Below are 15,423 nucleotides of genomic sequence, written 5' to 3' on the forward strand. Positions count from 1 at the left end.
TCAGAACTTCCTGATCATCCGTTTCTTCTCTGATGTCAGACAAAATAACTCTCAGGATTTCCGAATCTTCTTCCTTTTCAACCACTTCCTGCACAATCACTCCTAGACTTTCTTGGCTATCTGCTTCCTCTTGCATATCAGGAAGTGCCACATACGTCCACTCTGGTGACTTGTACTTCTGATTTCTCCTGACTAGATACTTCATTCACTTGTTCAGCATTAGAAGATTTTACTCTCGTTAATCGGTATCTCAATCTTTTGAGTTTGTTGGGCCAAATTTCTTCTTTTGACGGCCTCTTTAATTTTGTTCCTTTCCCTTCTCGCTCCGTTTGCCAAGCTCTTTTCTAAAGTTCTTCCTCCTTTATCTTCTTCTTCACTCTCTTCAGATTCTGTATCGGTCTGACTTTTACTGTCTTTGGATTTTATCCTCAGGACTTCAGGTTCACTCTCTACATCTATCCCTCCTCGTGTTTCTTCCACGCAATCTTCCTGCTGACTAACTGTCCATTCTTCTACTTGAGGGTGTGTTGTCCCTACACCTCCTCGGGGGTCTTCCGCAATGATCTTACCCTCACTCTCTGTATCTAATTCCTCACCTTCTATTTCTATGATTTCGGGCGTAATTTCTCTTACTCGGGACTTCTTTACCAAAGATTTCTTGTTCAGTTTCTCCAGTATTCTCATTTATTCTTTCTTGTATTCCCACTTGTTCTGTCTCTGATTCAGAGCTAGTATCAGAAATTTCAAGTCATCTCCTTAGCGGTATATTCTCCTGTCCTACAATTAGGCTCAAATCCGCTTCTCCTGCTCTTGGGGTTTGTCTTGTTCTTGTTTCTTCTGATTCTGATTCAGAGCTGGTATCTGACACTTCCAGATGCTCTTCTTCAGACCGATTTTCAGGACCAGGGACTCGAAGAGTGTGACTGGCATGAATCCAATTCTTTACCTTTGCACACTTCACAGCAGTCGTTGTGGTCATAATCACTTGACGTGGTTTCCCCCAGCGTGGAACCAGACAATTTCTCCTTCTGTGTCCTTTGATGCATACCCAATCTCCAGGACTCAAGTCATGAGCTGGCTTCTTTTCGAGAGTGGTCGCATCTGGTCCAACCTGATAAAACACAGAATGAACTGTATCAGCCAACCCCTTGCAATAATCCAAGACAAAGTCATCAGATATAGGCAGCAGTTTGTTGACAGGAATGAAAACCTGTCTCATTGCTCTACCCATGATAATTTCATGGGGGCTCAGACCAGTGCTCCTATCAGGTATTGACCTAATAGTTATAAGCACAAGAGGCAAGACATCTGGCCATTTTACACCTGTGGCCAAACACATTTTTCCCAATCTGTTCTTTATGGTGCCATTTACCTGTTCAACCAATCCAGAAGCTTCTAGTCAGTAACCACAAGGCAATTGTTGTTGTACAAGCAATGCTTCACAAATCAATTTTATAATTTCATTTGGGAAATGCGTTCCTCTATCTGCTTCTGGGAAACGAAATCTTGGAATGAACTCTCTCAGTAGGAGTTTTGCTACAGTAACTCCATCATTCCTTCTAGTCGGGTAAGCATCCACCCAACATGAAAACAGACAAACAATCACCAGTACATATCTTAGCCTGTTACATGGGGGCGTTTCAATGAAATCAAGCTGCATACGAGTGAAAGGACCTCCCTCCCGTCCTATGGTTCCCCAGTTTACCACAGTTATTCTTCCTGGATTATATTGCTGGCATATAAGACATCTCTGACAAAGACTCTCAGCTACAAGCCGGAACTTTGCATTATACCAGGTCTGTTTGAAGAGTCTGATCATGGCATCCCTACCTATATGAGCCTGCCCATGGTACATCCGTGCCATGGTAGAGCTCATGCTATCAGGCATCACTGGTCTTCCATCGCGATAAACCCAATCTCTGTCTACCTCTCGTGGTGCACACCCTGACTTTATCCACTGTTTCTTTTCCTCTTCTCCTGCCTCTTCCTGTAAGTGCCTCACCTCATCCCATGTATTCACAGTGTTAGTAAAAAGCAAGGGACATGACTCCATTTCCCTCTCCCGATTACGATTCACTAAGGTTTGGTTTTGCGCACAATATTGTGCTATGTCATTGGCAAACTCGTTTCCCGCTGACACATAGTCAGTTCCCTTGACATGCGCTGCGCATTTTATAACTGCAATTTGTTTAAGCAGCTGTATCGCCTCAAGTAATTTTCCAACCATATCTGCATTTCTGATTGAAGTTCCATTCGACGTCAAGAAACCTCTTTGGGACCAAATCTGCCCAAAATCATGCACCACTCCAAACCCATACTGACTATCAGTAACCACGGTGACTCACAGATTCTTTCCTAACTTGCATGCTCTAATCAGTGCAAACAACTCAGCAACTTGAGCAGATCGTACTCCTCTCAAACAAGATGCTTCCAATAAAGCAGCTACAGTACATACAGCATATACAGCACTCAAAATCCCTTCTCCAGTTCGCAGACATGACCCATCCACAAACATCACATAGTCATTCTCTTTCAGGGGCACATCTTTTATGTCCGGACGCGGTTTGGTGCAAAAATCAAGCACTTCCAAACAGTCGTGATCAACATCATCCTTCACCTCCAAATTCATGGCATCAGGTAGTAAGGTCGATGGGTTCACATTAGTGCATCTTACAAGACTCACATTTGTAGCACCCAAAATGACCTTTTCATATTTAGTCAGACGACTATGCGTCATGAACTGTGTTTTGCCTCTTGTCAAAAGGATTGCAACATCATGGGGCACAAACACTCTCACAGGATATCCCATCACAATTCCTTCACTCTGTTCCAAACTTTTACACGTGGCTACCACAGCTTTCAAACAACCAGGCAAAGCTACGGCTACGGGATCTAGTATAGCCGAAAAATATGCAATCGGTCATCTTAGTTTTCCATGCCTTTGTACCAACACAGAAAGTGCACATCCATCTCTCTCACTGCAATAGAGCTCGAATTCCTTCTCGTAATCAGGCATTCCAAGAGCTGGTGCTTCACACAAGCTGTCTCTCAATTGTCTAAAAGCTTTCATCCCTTCTTTATTCAGCTCAAGTGGATCTTTCACATCACTTTTTGTCAAGCATACCATTGGCTTCGCAATCAACGAAAAGTTGCTGATCCACTGGTGACAATATCCTACCATCCCAAGAAACATTCGGACTTCTCTTTGTGTCATTGGTGCTCTCATTCCTTTTATTATTCTAATTCTGTCCACAGTCACTTTTCTCAGACCCTTTTCAATCTTATGACCTAAGTATTGTACTTCTTTTTGACAAAACTGTAATTTCGATGGGGATACTTTTAGTCCTCCATCCGCCAAATGATTTAACAGTTCAACTGTGTCCACCACACATGCCTCTCGTGTCTTCGATGCCACCAATAGGTCCTCGATATACTGCACGAGCACCGAACTTTCAGGCATTTTAAAATCTTCCAGGGACTTCTTTAAAATATGATTAAATATTGATGGACTTTCTGTATACCCTTGAGGGATACGGCACCATGCCAAGATACGCTCACCGAACCGGAACGCAAAAATTGGCTGGCTATCTGGGTGCAATGGGATAGAAAAGAAAGCATAACACAAGTCAATGACTGTGTACTATTCCGCATCATGGGGAATCTGATATAGGATTACCGAAGAGTTTGGTACAATGAAACAACATGGAACAACGATTTTATTCACTTTTCTCAAATCCTGTACTATCCTAAAAGTCCTATTCGGTTTTTTTAAACCCATGATCGGAGAATTACATGGACTATTCAGTATTTCTCTCAGAAGTCCTTGCTCAATCATTCTGTCAATTACAGGCGTTACTCCTGCAATTATTTCTGGTGTCAGTTTATACTGAGGAATATTCGGGTAATTTACTCCTTCCTTTAAAATTATTTTCACAGGATCTACTCTTTTCATCAATCCAATATCTTCTCCTGTGAAATCCCATACTTCAGGTTTTACGGTTTTCTTCAACTCTTGAGGCAATCCTTCCGGATCAAATACAACGAATGCCTCGGTGATTTCAGGTTCTAAGTTTGCCATGGTCATTCTATACCATACGTCTTCGTCAGAGGTTTCAAAAGTAATGCCATCAGGGGTACAGAAAATAGTGCAATTCATCTTGCACAACAAGTCTCTCCCCAATAGATTTACGGTGCTAGTGTCACACATGACAAATCCCTATTTTAACCTTAACAGGATCCGTAAGATAAGTTTTTATCTGTCTGTTTGAGTCTCCAACTACTTGGATTGTTTCACCAGAGAGAGGAAGATTTTTAACGTCAGCTGATCTAACAGTTGAACGAGTAGCACCAGTATCTAGTAGGAAAGTGATGTTCTCTTCATTCACCTTTCCATCCACAAAAGGTCCAGTCTGGTCTCCCTCTAGAGTTGCGCCAAGTACGCTCTCCTCTTCCTCTCCTAGGCACCGTCAATAACTCTCTTCTGACTCACTCTCATTGCATTGCAGCCAATACTGCGAAACAGCACTAGCGCGTGGTAACTTCGGTGTAGAATCCTGTCTCATTGCTGTATCTCTGAGGATTTACGTGCTGTGGAAAAGTTGGCTTTGGCACCTGACACTGTTAGGTAACAACCTGCTGCTGTCGCGGCGGTTGGCAACTCACCTCATTCTGCACCTGTGGATTCAATGATGCATTATCACCATTAGCCCTCGGTGGCAATTTACACTCGGATTTCCCATGCCCTAATTTTCCGCAATTATGACATGGCCACTTCTTTTTAGCTTCTTCTATGCTGGCCTGTCCTTTTCCCTTTCCAATATTAGGCTTCTGTTTAACTTGGCCCATACCATTAGCTTGTTCGATCAACTGGGCTTCTTGTCATTCAGCTACCTTAACCTGTGCCCACATCACTTTGTCTTTCAGTTTACGCTGTTTAGCTTCAATTTCATCACTAAAATATTTTGCATGTCGTAACACCTAATCTATCTTTTTATTCTGCCAATCTACTGTATGTTGTTTGATCATTTCACTAACCTCAGGTTTTAAACCATAAACAAATCTATACACAAAATGACTCAAATCCTTTTTGCTTAATTTCTCATCTCCACTGTATTGCTTAAAAGCTAACAACAACCTTTCATAGTATGCATGAACAGATTCTTTAGCCTCTTTGTGAGTCCTATCAATTTTTACCCAATCAGTTTCCTTTGGAGGTACTTTATTTTTCAAAAAGGTAATTACCTGATCATATTTTTTCATTACTTCTGGATCAGGGGCTCCCGTCTAAGGATCCTTAGGATACTCTTGCGTTGGCCAATCTATTGTAATTTTACATTCTGCCCATAAATCTGCAGGTACAATTATATCAAAAAGATCATTCAGATCTATCCACAACACCTTTGACAGTTTGACAAACCTTTCTACCTGCCGGTACGATTCAACAGGTTTTTCTCTTAACCTTGGGAAATCATTGGTAAATGACAAAATATCCTGTCTAGTCCAAGGAACATGTACATAACCTCCTCCTGGGATTTCCCTCATGGGACATTCGGTTACTACTGGCTCCTTTTCTCTCACCGGGAATGCTGATAAAGCCTTATCTGTAGTTTCCTCTCTTTTTTGGAACCATCTACTCTTCCACCGATCTACATCTCCCCATTTCCTCAGCAAGGCAATCAGTTCTTTAATTTGAGTCAATCTTCCTGTCGTATTCAAGTTCTCAATGCCCTTTTCAGAAAAATCTACTCTATATGGTTTCTGTAATGACCTTATTTTCTCAAAATCAATTCCCATTTCACTCGCTGTCTCTTCTAATTTTTTGTGCAAAGTTCTCGCTCTCCAAGTTATACTTTTGCAGAGGAACATTAGCTCCTCATCCTGATATGCTTTTAACTTTTCAGTTGGAATGGTTTCTACAATTAATTCTTCTAACGTTATCTTTTATTTTGCTACATCTAAAGGTTGTCGTTCTGTATCTTTTCTCTGTAAACTTCTTAACCAATCACTTAGGGGCATATCAACAAGGGCTTTATCTCTGCTTTTTTGGCTTTTAAAGCCAAAAAAGCAGAGATAAAACTAGCGCCCTATCAACAACAGGGTGCTAACACGCAAATTTGCATGTTAGCACCCTTTTACTCTACGCTTCCCCTTACATCTCTAATGAGATGCAAAAGGGGCGTTCCAGAGTAAAATAATAGGAGAAATGTCGCTAAGCGACATTTCTCCTATTATCAAGAATGTCGCTAACCCTGTTAGAGAAAAAAAAAGCAGCGCTAACCGCGGTTAACGCTGCTTTTTTACGTCTGCTAATTTTCAGACTTAGCCATGATATCCTATGGAAGGAGGATATCATGGCTAAGTTTGCCTGTCCCTATCAACAAGGTAACGTGTGATTATCGCTGGGTTTCCAGCGATAATCTCACGTTAGCCTGTTAGCGTGTAGATTTTTATCGCTATTGAGATAAGCGTTGCTAATAGCACGCTATCTCAGCGATAAAAATTCACGCTAGCCGGCGATAATTATCCTCACGCTAAGAGCGCTGAGCGATAATTATCGCCGGATGTTGTTGATATGCCCCTTAATTCTTCAGAAGTGGGTCCTACAGGGGTTGACTTGCTTCTTATTTTATCCGTATTTCCGGGTTTCTGTTGCAGATTCCGTTGTCATAAGGGTCTTACTTGCTGGGCTTTGATTTACAGTCAAATTTTTAGGAGTACTCAAACCTGATGTTTCTGCCACATTTTTCCATTCATTTCCTCCACAACCACTTCTTTCTGTCTCTATTTGTCTACCACCAGTGTAGGGAACTGTTAAACAATGCTCACTATCTTTCTGTTTATCAAAGACAGGCATTACCGGACCTATAGTTACAGGTACGGTCACTGCTTCCATATTCTTAGTTAACTCTCTAATTTTCTCAGTTAATTCCATGGTAGTTCTAGCTAACTCGGCTGAATTCTCGTTTCCAGTTCTAACGGGTAGTGGCATCTCAGAATCGTTAAATGGATTAATTTTTCCCAAATTAGGAGGTGTTTGCTCAAATTCTTTATTCCTCATAGCTTCTTTTACCGGCGCACTCAGCGTCAGTAAAGTAGAATTCGGTTGATACATCTCTTCTTCCCACTCCGTCAAAGCCTAAAATTGGGTAGGTCTGGGTTTCGGTTCTAACCTCATCATTCTTTCTCTCAAATTTCGCAATACCGCCAAGCTAAATGAGCCACTTTCTGGAAACGCCAGTACTCCATCATCTTTGGTATACTTTGCCCAATTCTCTAACCAGATACATGTATGGTACCCATATTTCTCTACCATAAAAGATGCAGGCGATTTCGGTGGAGGAAGTATCTGACCTTCCCTAGTCATAATCGGCATATCCTTCTTAAATAAGTTTTAAATTTTCCTAAATCATGATTTTTTCTCTTTCTCAGGTGGATCATAGTACATCATTTTCAAATTTCAAAGTTCTTAATCACTAGGCTTTGTAAATCATTTCTTTTCACAGCTTCTCCGTATTCTGTCCAATCTCAGCGTGACTCACACTAACGCACCAATCCTGGGCGTCTACGTCACTCCTGAAGCCCTCCAATCCTAGCCCGACTCACACTAACGCACCAATCCTGGGCGTCTACGTCACTCCTGAAGCCCTCCAATCCTAGCGCGACTCACGCTAACGCACCAATCCTGGGCATCTACGTCACTCCTGAAGCTCTCCAATCCCAGCGCTACTCACACTAACGCACCAATCAGTGAAAGCTTTGTCTCTCTACAGCTGACCAATCCCAGCGTGGTCTTTCTGACGTCAGCCTTTCTCGCTACTCCTGCTTCTGCTGACCCCTCCTTTACAAAATTTTATTGGCAACCGTTTTCTTACGTTTTCTTTACTCAATATCTGTTAGTAACAACATAAAACATCTCCACTGCCTGTTTCGCTAAACCAAAGAGATAGTTTTGTCCATTTACACAAGAATTCTGTATTTCCAGTAGGCAGCGCATACCTCTACCCTACCACAGAATTTTTCAGTTTCGTCGATTAAGTAGCACTTCCCTCTACCTTACCCTTCTAACGAGCAAAAGGCAAACTGTTTCTCTGGGGATAAAACACATGTGGAGACTACAATGCTCCTGAGAATTAAGGCCAGAGTTTCACAAGAGTACCTATTGCTATTTTCACTCACAAACGTTCATACGGAAAATATCCCTAAAGATAACACACGACGATGTTACCACCTTGAAACCAGACAATGAGCTGTGCGACTTCACTTGCCACACATTTCCCCTGCCTGCATACAGGGCAACCAACTTCCTACTTTTTTTTTAACACTTTATTTTTATTGAATATAAAAAAAACAAAAGCACATGTTCAAGTATGGACATTCATCTTTGGTAAGTACATCATAGATTTCAAATTATCCTGAAGAGGTCACATTGTCAAAGGTACAGTTGTCTCATAATATCTGCCAAGAGGTACAATATAAAACACAATGCAGGTCTATGCCCGTCCATCTGATTGTCCCGTTACAAAATGGCCCTCTCGCATTTGCTAATATATCCTAGGTCTGGGCAATCGCCTCCTGCAACAGAAAGTGCTGTTTTGACAAAAATAAGAAAAAACGAAAACCAGCAATATCATATAAAGCCTCCTCTTTCCCACAAAGGTGTATTCTATACAATCTATCCTATACCCATGGGGACTATCCCAGAGTTAGATTGGGAGGCAGAGGAGTTGCATAAATTCTCAATATAGGTCTTATATGGGCCCCAGATATCCTTATGGCGGGCAGTGCTGGGCAATAGACTAGAGTAAATCTCGCTATGTGTACTACAATGAGCTAGGCTATTCAACCAGTTTTGCAACGTGGGAGAGACTTTGCTGCCCCAGTGCAATGCTATCTCTCGTTTTGCTAGGAGAAAGCCAAGCGAAGCCAGCTTCCTGACTGTTTTAGGAAAGTTAATCGTGTAACCCATCAGTGCAACTTCCGGTAGAAGAGCAAGTGTGAGCCCAAGAATATCTCCTAGTGTTTTGTGCACCTGTACCCAATAGGAGTGTATGTGTGGGCATGACCAAGTTAGGTGAGCAAAATCTGCGAACTGAGTGCCACATTTCCTGCATGTATGGGGCCTGTCAGGGTCAATTTTATGCAATTTGGCCAGTGTCATATATATTCTTCGGAGAAATTTAAAGTGTAATACTTTATGGCGACTATTTAGCGAAATGTCCTTTGTTGCTTTACAGCATGCAGCCCACTGGTCATCTAAAATCGGACGCCCTAAATCGGCCTCCCACTATACTTGGAGTCTGTTATCCATGACAGGGACCTGTGCTATGCACCGTTTATAAAGTTTGGAAATTATATGTGTTTCACTCTTATTCTCAATCAGGAGGGACAGTGGTTCGAAGGAGACGTGTTCCAGCGGGAAGCCAACTACTGTGGCTCTTAATGCCAAATATAGTCTCTTTAGAACAAATTTGTCCATGAACGTGGCTTCTTGGAAGTGAGAGTCCTCAGTAGCCGAGAAGAAATGCCCGCCTGGATACAAATCTCCTACTGTGTTAATGTCGAATTTAGTCAATGTACGTTGCACTAGTCTCTCTCCTGCAATGGGAAGCCAACGTGCATTCGGCAGCGGAAGGGCAGAGGAATATAAAACTGAGGGGCCCGTGTAGCGAATGAGCCTGTTCCAAGCCCAGCTGGTGGTTGACACCGTTTGTATGTCTACTGGATCCCTGGGTTCACCCTTGGGTAAAACAGCTGCTGATCTCTCCGGGAGGACGAAGTCGGCCTCTGGGCGCAGAAATGGGATCCTCGCATCCGGGTGGTACCAGGCAAAGGCATAACTGCACTGCGCAATTAAATAATATAGATAAAAGTCCGGAACCCCAAAACCTCCCCTATCATACGGTAATGTGAGGATCGTCCATCGTACACGCGGTCTCCCACCTCCACATACCAGACTGATAAGGTGAGATCGCAGTGTTCGAAAGCAACTGTGTGTGGGGGCATGGGGATATTATTAAAAAGATATAAAAATTTGGGTAGGACCATCATTTTAATTATGGCGATTCTGCCTGCCATGGACAAAGAGATTTGCAACCACTTCTCCACCTGAGTCTCCAGTTTCGCAACCGCCGCACCATAATTAAGGCGCAAAATCTGGTCTGGATCTAAGTGTACATGTATGCCCAAATATTTGACAGAACCCGAGCACTATTCCAGAGGGAACTCACATTCCCAAGGGATTGTACTTCTAGTCAAGGGAAAAATAATCGATTTGTGCCAATTAATGCCTAAACCAGAGTGTCGCCCAAAGCAAAGGATTTCCCGGATGAGAGGAGCGAGGTTAAGTTGTGGTTCTCTGACATAAAGAATAGTGTTGTCAGCGTATAATGAGGCCAAAAGGGGACCTGTGCAAAATTGCAGTCCTCTATGAAGATGACTCTCCTGAAAGTGCCGTATCAGAGGGTCCATTGTCAAAATGAACAGAAGGGGCGACAGAGGGCAGCCTTAACACGTGCCTCGAGTGAGCGGGAATGAGCCCGAAAGAGTGCCATTTATGCGAAGCCTCGCTGTGGGGCGACTATATAGTAAGCCTACAGGATCTATGAAACCTGCTGGAATACCCATACGACGCATTATGGATAAAAAACAAGGGCCACTCGAGCGTGTCAAAGGCTTTTTCGGTGTCTAGGAGAATAGCCGCAGCAGGAGTTTCGGGATTAATCCTATGCAACACTGCAAACAAGGTCCTCAAATTTAGTGAGGTCGAGCGATGTGGGACGAAGCCGATTGCGCTGGGGAGATAATGAACTCCATTAGCTGTGACAGCCTGTTGGGAACTATTTTAGCTAATATTTTATAATCTATATTTAAGAGCGAGAGGGGCCTATATGATCCGCATAGGGAGGGGTCTGTACCGGGCTTCGGCAGAAAAATTATAACTGCTTCGGTTAACGTAGGAGGCAGGGTTTGCTTTTCCAGGGCCTCAGCATACACCTCAATCAATTTCGGCGCTAGAAGGTCTGAGAAGGCCTTATAGAAATCTCCTGTGAATCCAACTAGCGCCGGGGCGGATGAGCCACGGAGTACTTTAATCGCCCCACGCACTTCAGTCTCTGTGATTGGGTCTGCCATGACTTCCTGCATGTTCTTTTCCAGGTACACTAAGACGATCTCCGAGAGATAATCCTCCTGTGCGGACACATCAGCGCTGTGTCTGGTTGTGTATAGCGAAGTGTAGTAAGATAGGAATTTGTCTCTGATGTCTGTGGGAGACGTAAGTAGTGTCCCCTCATTGTTACGGATCTCTGCGATGCAGGCTTTACTGTAGGGTGGCCTAAGGGTCTGAGCCAGTGTGCGGCCTGGACGATCGCCCTCACCGTATCTACGAGCTGTTTGATATTTACCTAAATACAGGATCTCGCGGTCTGCTGTGTCTCGCTATTCTGACAAGAGGGTCGATCTCCTAGCACGCAGCGCGTCCGGAGCCGCGAGGCGTGCCTCATTGTCCAGCGCTGTCAGGTCACTCTCTAATCTAGCAAGAGTTGCATGTAGTGCCTTGAGTACCCCTGCGTGCTTAGAGATACATACCCCGCGAATGTAGGCTTTGAACCCTTCCCACAGTACGGCCCAGGAGTCCACCGACCCAGTGTTAATAGTGAAATAATCCTCAATCGCTTCCTGGACCTCATGACAAAACAAGTCGTCTAGGAGAGCGCGTCCGGGAAAGCACCACTGTCTCTCAAACCCCTCAGGACGTGGGACTCGGAGACAGAGTTGAACCGGCGAATTATCTGAATATGTTCTGGGAAGTGTGTGTATCGCATGGTGCCATGAGAAAACTCCCGGGGAAACCAGCCAGAAATCGATCCTGTGTTGTGTTACCCCGAATAATGTGTATAAGTAGCAGCGGTAGGATTGCACCTGCGCCAAATATCTGTCAACAAAAACTGGTCGCAGAGCTCTTTAACTGCGCGCCACGCTTTAGGTTTGGAGTTGGAAGCGGTGGATGTACTGTCCAGGTCTGCGTTGAAAATGAGATTGAAGTCCCCCCCCAATCATAATCAAAGCCGGTTCTAATTTAGAAAGTTGGGTGTGGACTACATGAAAAAAGTCCCGGAAATCAGTGTTAGGGGCATAGACACACATCAAAGTGACCCTGTGTCCCATCAGAGACCCTACTTCAATAATATACCAGCCCTCCTTATCGTTGATGACCTGTTGGCAACTAAACGGGACTCTCTTATGTATCAGAATGGCAGTACCTCTAGCATAATTATTGAAATTAGAGAAATACCGATGAGCCCCCCAACTAGAGGCGAAACGTGCCGCATCTGAAACTGGTAAATGTGTTTCTTGTAAGAAAGCGACGTCAATGTTATGTCTATCTAGATAATGCACTATCTGCCGCTGTTTGCGCTGGTTATTCAGACCTCTGGCATTCCACGTCAACAGGGACAAATTGGAGGGACCTGTATTTAAACCTGACTGTACCATCTAAGAGCTTTGAAAAGCATAGTGCGAGCAAACTGCAATATGAAAACAGTAAACCAATACCAACGACAATCCTTACGATAATCAATAAGAAAAACATATGACCCTTCCCAAACCCCCCGCCCACCACCCAGCCTTACTACGGAAATGGCAAGGCCTACCCCATCCTGTAGGCAAAAAACAGAGTACCAATCATCTTTACAATGCAAAAACTCAACCTTGTATAGGTACATCAAAAGCAACCAACACAAACCCATGGTTTCCAACCAGGGGGGTGGCAACACCACGCCAGCCGACCAACTGTAAAATATATTTGAATCAAAGTATAGTGCGTCCCCATGTAGTACAAAAAATTTGAAAGAAGGCAGATACATAGCAATATCACCCAATGCAGGAGCCTGAAAATAGTTCCACACTTGCAACGGAGCCGCTGTGTGGGGGTGACGGGTCGTCTCTATCATCTCGTGGCTGATTATTGTCGACCTTATATGTGCAACAGAAGTCTTGTACCTCATTAGGACTGTCAAAAAACCGCACACGGCCACCGGCTTCAACCCTAAGCTGTGCAGGATATAACATGCCATATTTGAGGCCAAGGTTCCGGAGGGTAGCCTTCACCCCAGTGAACTTGTGTCTGGCTTCCTGTACCATCACTGTGAAGTCTGGGTATAGCGCAATCTTTGAGCCCTGCCAGGTAGTGTCCCCATGCTCTCTGGCCAAGCGCAGAGCTGTGTCTCTGTCCTGGAAGTTCATAATCCGGGCTACCAGCGGACGCGGGGGAGGCCCGGGTTAGGCCAAGGCCCCAGAGTGTGGTGGGCTCTCTCTACTACAAAGCCTGGTGTGAAAGCCTCCCTCCCAAACATATCCGTCAGCAGGGACTCCACAAAGAGGTCAAGACGGCCTGTAGCTGTCAACTTCGGGACCCCAAGTATGCGCACATTATTGCGGCGACTGCGTGCTTCAAGGTCCTCATTCTTAATGGCCACCTGCTTCAGAATGCGTTCCATCCGGTCCAATCTTTTGGTAGCCTGTGCAGTTCCATCTTCGATGTCCGAGATCCGTGCTTCTGCCACGTCCAGACGTCTGTCGTGGGCCTGGATCTTGGCGCCCATGGATTAGAGCTTTTTGTCTAAAGAATCAAAATGATTGTCCAGTGACCTAAAGCCAGCTCTCATCTCCTGTAACCAATCGGCTGGAGGGGCCACGGTGGTAGCATCAGAAACAGCGCTTTCGGCTTGCTCAGGCATGTCTGGGCCCACCTCCGTTGTCTTCTCCGCAGCCCTCTCGAACGGCAGTGTCTTTTGCTTCAGGTCCTTACGACCCATGCTACTGTATGATGTTAAAGGACTAATCAGTTGCCGCTGTCCACGCAAATATGACGTTGATCTTGCACTGGAAGGCGAGGCTAAGAGGTATCCACTGAGCCAACCAACATACGCTTAGTTTTCCAAGCTCTACCCTGGAGAAAGCGGCGCTACTTATGACAGAATCACCCACGTTGCTATCAGGAACCTTGAAGTTGGTCTGAGCGATCTCTACACTAGGCTTGCCGACTGGGGTGTGCCCACACCTTGCTATCGGACCAGGCTGTGTCTCTTAGGGGAGGCAGCAATGGTAGTCATCCCTGCTCATAGCCCAGCTCTTCACCCCGAATCAGCAAGCTCACAAGATGGGGAATGTTGCAGGATCCACACAGGCTCCTATTGGTGTCTAAAGCGCTTCACTCATGGCGAAGGTGAACTAAGGTTCAGGCTGCTCCCATCATCAGCGTCGCAATGCCTGCATCTGTTTAGGCCCAAGAAGCCGGGGCCCGCCCGGGAGATACACCAGGCACCGGGGGCAACAGGCCTCCTCCAGCCTACCCCCTCCTTTGACATATGATATTGCCAGTACTTTCAACAGTGCAATCTACACTGTGTTCTTCTGTTCGTACATGGGTTTTGTAAATAATCTACATTCAAACTAATGAATTTCATCCGGACTGTGTGGCATAAAATTGTTTTGCCTTACAATTAATTTGTGACAGTGTCATAAAAGTTATATGTCACTTCCCCTTTTACCTCACTATACTCACTACCCCCCTCCCTCCTTGTGGCACCCCACACTGTTTGATTAGTGTCAATCTATTCATGAAAAATGTGTATTCTGCCAATGTGTGATTAAATAACACTTTGACATTATTTACTTGTTTAAGTATCCTTTGATATCGATTTTGTGTTAGTTCTTAACAAGCTTGTATACTCTGGGACCATATTTCCCTTATACTACCCCCTCCAAGAAACTCACGCGGTGCCCCCTCTACGGCCGTATCGACGACCAGCACTCCGGTAGGGGCCACGGAACTCTGGAGACACCGCGGGTCCGCAACGGGGCCAAGCAGGCTCTGCGTCAGCCGTGGCACCCGAGATTCAGATAGGAGTGCGGGATGGAGGGGTGCAGGCCGCCAAAAACCCAACCGGCACCCGGGCACTCGCCGGAATTAGGGAACCCCGCTCAGGGTGTGCGACCGCTCCAGCGCTGGCAATGACTGGGCTTCGCCGCGATCCACATTTCGTCCGCCATTTGCTTTTCCTCCATCATGCCAGTGAAGTGCCTATTAAGATCCGATATCCGTGCCCCGCGCCACTATAGAAGCTCGCGATGTGCTCCCTGCTGCTTCACGGGTGCATCGATGTATCCACCTCCCTCACAGCCATACTGGATGCAGGGGAATACGCCTTCTTCGTCGGTCGGCTGTCAGAGCTTCAAGTCAGCGCAGCCATTTCAGACCGCGGCTTGGCCACGTCCAACCAACTTCCTACTTCCCGGAAGTCTTTAAACCATTTGACAACATAAAACGCAACACAAACTCAACATAATGTGTTAGGCATAAATCAATAATCACCAAACCAATGCAATAAAACCATCAATCTGCTACCAGGAAAAATACTCCAG

This window comes from Triturus cristatus, chromosome 2_2, assembly GCF_964204655.1.
Source record: "Triturus cristatus chromosome 2_2, aTriCri1.1, whole genome shotgun sequence".
Classification (NCBI taxonomy): Eukaryota; Metazoa; Chordata; class Amphibia; order Caudata; family Salamandridae; genus Triturus; species Triturus cristatus.